The following is a 7313-nucleotide window of genomic DNA, read 5'->3' as shown; positions in this document are numbered from 1 at the left end:
GTGCCATTACTCATTATAGAGGTCCCATATGACAGGATTGCCATGGACCTTGTGGGGCCCCTGGTTAAGTCTGCCAGAGGGCACCAATACATTCCAGTGGTGATTGACTATGCAACACTATACCCAAAGGCAGTACCCCTTAGAAACTCCTCCGCTAGGAGCATAGCCCAAGAGTTAGTCTGTATTTTTTCTCTATTGGGCCTGCCGAAAGAGATCCTGATGGACCAAGGCACACCGTTTATGTCCAAAGTGATGAGGGAGTTGTGTACGACTCTCCAACTTATACAACTCCGCACGTCGGTGTACCATCTGCAGACAGACAGCCTGGTGGAGAGATTCAACAAGGTGTTGAAGTACATGCTTAAGAAGGTCGTGGAGAGAGATGGCCGAGACTGGGATTGCCTACTGCCGTACCTGTTGTTCTCTATCATGGAATTTACTCAGTACTCTGCCAAATTCTCACTGTTCGAACTGTTGTATAGATGACACCCACGTGGACTTCTAGATGTTGCAAAGGACACCTGGGAGGCAGAAGTTACACCCCACTGGAGCATTATTGAGCATGTGGCCCAAATGCAGGACCAGATTGCAAGAATGATGCCAATTGTGAAGGAGAGCCTCCTTCAAGCACAAGAAGGCCCCGGCCCCTTTAACACATACCTGATGCAGATAAGAAATACAGGTATAGTACAGTATATGGGCACCACATAGTCCTCCAAACAGTATATGGGCACCACATAGTTCTCAATACAGTATTATGGGCCACATATAATGCTCCTCCATACAGTATATTGTGGGCCCCATATAATGCTCCTCCATGCAGTACATCGTGGGCCCCATATAATGCTCCTCCATGCAGTACATCGTGGGCCCCATATAATGTTCCTCCATACAGTATATCATGGGCCCCATATAATGTTCCTCCATACATTATATTACGGGTTCCATATAATGCTCCTACATACAGTACATCATGGCCCCCATATAATGTTCCATACAGTATATAATGGGTCCCAAATAATGCTCCGTACAGTATACCATGGGCCCCATATAATGCTCCTACATACAGTATATAATGGGACCCATATAATGCTCCTTCATACAGCATATAATGGGACGATTATAATGCTCCTCCATTCAGTACATCATGGGATAAGATGATGCTGCATAATTAAAAAAATCAAATACCTCTCCCGTTCCCGCCACAGGTCCGGTATACACACCGTCTCTCCTGACTCTGCAGTGCTCAGGACAGAGAGGCTGAGTGAGCTGTGATGACATCATTGCTCCCTCTGCCCTAAGACGTTGGTCGCAGAATCAGAGAGTGCTGAAGACACTGCAGCTGCCCGGAACAAGAGGTGAGTACTTGAGGGGGGGGGGCTTTATGCCAATGCTGTCACCAGGCTGTCCCAACTCACAGACCCCATAGGGTGTGTGCCTCCCCCCATGTTTGCCCAGGGCCCTAACACTTACCTGGGTTCGGCAGTTGGTGCCTCCGGCCCTGGTAGTGGTGGCTGGATAGGTCAGAGTGCACGTGCCCACCTCTACCTCCTGTGCATTAAAAGGCCCGCGTCCCTAAAAAAAATGTCTTTTTCTACTCTTTCTGGGGCCCACCATGCATTTTACCGGTGTCCTGGCGGGCCAGTCTGACCCTGTATAGCACCCTTTTTAGTCCTTTGCTAAACATTACAGATTGTTTTAATATTACAGAGTGATCTACAGTGGCATGTAAAGGTTTGGGCACCCCTGGCCAAAATTACTGTTATTGTGAATAATTAAGCAAGTTGAATATTAAATGATCTCTAAATGGCCTAAAGTTATAGATGACACATTTCATTTGTATTTTAGGTAAAAAATATATATCTTCATCTTTTACATTTTAAAAATGACTAAAAGGATAATGGGTCTATGCAAAGGTTTGGGCACCCTGCATGGTTAATATCTAGTAGTTTCCCCCCTTTGCAAGTATCACGGCTTGTAGACTCTTTGTGTAGCCAGCAAGGAGACTTTCAATTCTTGTTTGAGTGATTTTCATCCATTCTTCCTTGGAAAATCCTTCCAGTTCTGTGGGATTCCTCTTGCATGCACTGCTATTTTTAGGTCTTGCCACAGTTTTTCAGTGATGCTCAGATCAGAGGACTGAAGACCAGGGGCGGACATACCGCCGGTTCAACTGGTGCAACCGCACCGGGGTCCAGAGCGGGAGGGGGCCCGACCCGACGGACATACACGGCACGGCACGTCGGCATTGTTGTGACTGCTGCGTGGATCCTGTAATGAGCGCCGGCTCTGCGGTACCCAGAGCGAGTGACCGCTGGTGAAGAAGCTCAGAAGCTGCCGTGCCCGCCGCTGCCCGGAGTCTGCGGAGACCATCTGTCCGCAGTCCGGGTCCGGGAGAAGGAGCCAGGAGCAGGTGAGTATCATATTTACCTGTCCACGATCCACGCGCCGGGCGCCGCTCCATCTTCCCGGCGTCTCTGCGCTCTGACTGTGTAGGTCAGAGGGCGCGATGACGCATATTGTGTGCGCGGCGCCCTCTGCCTGATCAGTCAGTGCGGAGAGACGGGACGGTGAGGACCAGCGGGCAGGCAGAGACGAAAGTCGAGGTGAGTATGTCTTTTTTTTTTTTTTTTAATTGCGGCAGCATTTATATGTGGCACAGCGTTATATGGAGGAGCATCTATGGGGCCATAATGAATTGTATGGAGCATTATGTGTGGCGGCACAGCTTTATATGGAGTCCATATAAAGCTGTGCCGCCACATATAATGCTCCATACAATTCATTATGGCCCCATAGATGCTCCATATTATGGATGGAGCATCTATGGGGTAATAATGAATTGTATGGAGCATTATATGTGGCGGCACAGCTTTATATGGAGCATCTATGGGCCGGGGCCATAATGAATTGTATGGAGCATTATATGTGGCGGCACAGCGTTATATGGAGCATCTATGGGCCGGGGCCATAATGAATTGTATGGAGCATTATATGTGGCGGCACAGCTTTATATGGAGCATCTATGGGCCGGGGCCATAATGAATTGTATGGAGCATTATATGTGGCGGCACAGCTTTATATGGAGCATCTATGGGCCGGGGCCATAATGAATTGTATGGAGCATTATATGTGGCGGCACAGCTTTATATGGAGCATCTATGGGCCGGGGCCATAATGAATTGTATGGAGCATTATATGTGGCGGCACAGCTTTATATGGAGCATCTATGGGCCGGGGCCATAATGAATTGTATGGAGCATTATATGTGGCGGCACAGCGTTATATGGAGCATCTATGGGCCGGGGCCATAATGAATTGTATGGAGCATTATATGTGGCGGCACAGCGTTATATGGAGCATCTATGGGCCGGGGCCATAATGAATTGTATGGAGCATTATATGTGGCGGCACAGCTTTATATGGAGCATCTATGGGCCGGGGCCATAATGAATTGTATGGAGCATTATATGTGGCGGCACAGCTTTATATGGAGCATCTATGGGCCGGGGCCATAATGAATTGTATGGAGCATTATATGTGGCGGCACAGCTTTATATGGAGCATCTATGGGCCGGGGCCATAATGAATTGTATGGAGCATTATATGTGGCGGCACAGCTTTATATGGAGCATCTATGGGCCGGGGCCATAATGAATTGTATGGAGCATTATATGTGGCGGCACAGCGTTATATGGAGCTTCTATGGGCCGGGGCCATAATGAATTGTATGGAGCATTATATGTGGCGGCTGTTATGAAAGGTAATTCAGTACCACAATGGACATAGAGGTCAGCGCACATACAGTGACCTGGCAATAACCCAAAAAACAAGAACGAGCTCTGAGACGTGGGAACTCTGTTGACCGCAATCCCTAATCCTCTCCAACCACACTAAAGGCAGCCGTGGATAGCGCCTAACTCTCCCTATGCAACTCGGCACGGCCTGAGAAACTAGCTAGCCTGAAGATAGAAAATAAGCCTACCTTGCCTCAGAGAAATACCCCAAAGGAAAAGGCAGCCCCCACATATAATGACTGTGAGTTAAGATGAAAAGACAAACGTAGAGATGAAATAGATTTAGCAAAGTGAGGCCCAACTTTCTGAACAGAGCGAGGATAGGAAAGGTAACTTTGCAGTCAACACAAAACCCTACAAAAACCACGCAAAGGGGGCAAAAAGACCCTCCGTACCGAACTAACGGCACGGAGGTACACCCTCTGCGTCCCAGAGCTTCCAGCAAGCAGAAAAAAACAAATTGACAAGCTGGACAGAAAAAAACAGCAAACAAATAGCAAAGAGGAACTTAGCTATGCAGAGCAGCAGGCCACAGGAACGATCCAGGAGGAAACAGGTCCAATACTAGAACATTGACTGGAGGCCAGGATCTAAGCACTAGGTGGAGTTAAATAGAGCAGCACCTAACGACTTCACCACATCACCTGAGGAAGGAAACTCAGAAGCCGCAGTACCACTTTCCTCCACCAACGGAAGCACACAGAGAGAACCAGCCGAAGTACCACTTGTGACCACAGGAGGGAGCTCTGCCACAGAATTCACAACAGGTGGCACAGCGTTATATGGAGCATCTATGGGCCGGGGCCATAATGAATTGTATGGAGCATTATGTGTGGCGGCACAGCTTTATATGGACTCCATATAAAGCTGTGCCACCACATATAATGCTCCATACAATTCATTATTACCCCATAGATGCTCCATAGCATCTATGGGGTAATAATGAATTGTATGGAGCATTATATGTGGCAGCACAGCTTTATATGGAACATCTATGGGGCAATATTCAATAATGAATTGTATGGAGCATTATATGTGGCGGCACAGCTTTATATGGAGCATATATGGGTCAATATTCAATAATGAATTGTATGGAGCATTATATGTGGCGGCACAGCTTTATATGGAGCATATATGGAGCAATATTCAATAATGAATTGTATGGAGCATTATATGTGGCGGCACAGCTTTATATGGAGCATCAATGGGGCGATATTCAATAATGAATTGTATGGAGCATTATATGTTGCAGTATGGGGGGAGGGGGGCCCAGGAAGATTTCTTGCACAGGGGCCCTCTGCAGTCTGTGTCCGCCCCTGGTGAAGACCACTGTAAAACTTTCAGATAGTTTATTGTGGATTTTGACGTGTGTTTAGGATCATTATCTATTTGTAGAAGCCATCCCTTGTTCATCATCAGCTTTTTTACAGATAATGTTATGTTTGCATACGGTAATTTGTTGAAATTTCATTGAATACATTCTTCCCTCTACCCATGAAATGTTCTCCTTGCCATTGGCTGCAACTCAACCTCAAAGCAAGATTGATCCACCTCCATGCTTAAAGGGAATATCTGGGACTTTATAAAAAAATGTACTTTAGCACTAACAGGCAGGTATTTGCAACTTACCTGCCTGTTGTGCACAGCGCCGTTCCAGGCGGGGATTCAGCTGCCTCTCCTGACGCGATGGGGTGTGACTTCCAATGTCATTCTGACTGACAGCCGATTCCCCTAGTTAGGCAGCAGGGATCTGGTTGTCAATCAGAATGAGGTCAGAAGTCCTGCGCTGCTCTGTAAACATGACGTTAGCAGAGGCTTCTGAGTTCCGGGCAGGAGCGGTCTGTTACCATACTCTGCCAGGCAAGAACGGCGCCGGACACAACAGGCAAGTAAGTTGCAATTAACTGCCTGTTAGTTCTTAGGTACATTTTTTGTTTTTTTTATAAAGTCCCGGATATACCCTCTAATGGCTGATGAGACATTCTTTTCCTGAAATTGTGTGCCCTTTTTTCTCCACACACACCTTTGATCATTGTAGCTAAAAAGTTCTATTTTAACCACATTGGTCACAGGACTTGTTTCCAGAATGCATCTGGCTTGTTTAGTTGTTCTTTTGCATACAACTGACGCAGAATTTTAATGAGGACGCAGGAGAGGCTTTCTTCTTATGACTCGCTCATGAAGGCCATATTTGTGCAAATGTCTCTGAATAGTAGAACAATGTACCACAACTCTAGAGTCTGCTAGATCTTTCTGAAGCTCTTTTGCATTCAAGTGGGGGTTATTATTTGCCTCTCTAGCAATCCTATGAGTAGCTGTCACTGAAATTCTGAAATTTTGCTTGGTCTTCCAGACCTTATTTTGACCTCTGCTGTTCCTGTTATTTGCAATTTCTTAATTACATTTCAAACTGAGCAAAGGGCAACTTGAAAACACTTTGCTATCTTCTTATAGCCTTCTCCTGCTATGTGGGTCATCACCATTTTCATTTTCAGAGTGCTGGGCAGCTGCTTAGAAGAACCCATCGCTGCTGTTTTTGGAACAAGGTTAGATGAGGCTTGGTATTTATAAAGCTGGGAAGTTTTTATCTCTCGGCTTTCCCTAATGATGATAGTGAACAAACCATAACCCTGACAGGTTAAGGTATGAAACCTTAGTCAAAGTTATCTGAGCACACACATCTCCAAGGGTGCCCAAACTTTTGCATTGGCCTATTTTCCATTTTGTAATTTTTACAGTGTAAAAGATCACCATATGTTTTGCCTAAAATACAAAGGAAATGCATCATCTTTAACTTTAGGCCTTTTAGAGATCATTTTATTTCATCTTTAACTTGCTTAACTGTCCAGTAATTTTGACCAGGGGTGCCCACACTTTTACATGCCACTGCATTAAATGGCAAAAACCACAAAAGGAGGAAAAAGAGGAGATAACCTCCACTATTCTAGAAAAAAACACCAAAAAAACAGGTAAAGGTGCTTACCTGTCTAGGCCTTAAATCAAATGCACTTGGGCCAGCTGCACCATGATAGTGCATTTGATTTAAGGCCTAGACAGGTAAGCACCTTTGCCTGTTTTTTTTTGGTGTTTTTACTGTATTAAATGGGTAGTCATTAGAGATGATCAAATCAATTTGCTGGACGTTAGCAAGTTGCCTTGTCAGTAGTCTCTGGCTGCTGGATGGGAGACCTGTAACCCACCTCATACCTGATGGCATCCCCGCCACCTTTTCTGACTACCCTGTTTCCCCGAAAATAAGACAGTGTCTTATATTCATTTTTGCTCCCAAAGATGTGCTAGGTCTTATTTTCAGGGGAGTCTTATTTTATGTGATGTGCTAATTATGGGGCGGCTGTGGGCTTCGATTTTTTTGTCTTGGACAGCCAATAACACTGGACTGTCCCAGCCTGATAATACGGTAGAAGCGCCCAGCTTTATCTGTGCTGGTTTTAAATAGTAGGGGGTCCCTGCGCCTTTTTTGTAATATGTAAAAGAAAAAAACAGTATCTATTTATC

The sequence above is a fragment of the Ranitomeya imitator genome, chromosome 3, assembly GCF_032444005.1.
Source record: "Ranitomeya imitator isolate aRanImi1 chromosome 3, aRanImi1.pri, whole genome shotgun sequence".
In the NCBI taxonomy this organism is placed as follows: Eukaryota; Metazoa; Chordata; class Amphibia; order Anura; family Dendrobatidae; genus Ranitomeya; species Ranitomeya imitator.
The sequence above is the reverse complement of the archived record's forward strand: the minus strand, read 5'-3'. Positions refer to the sequence as shown.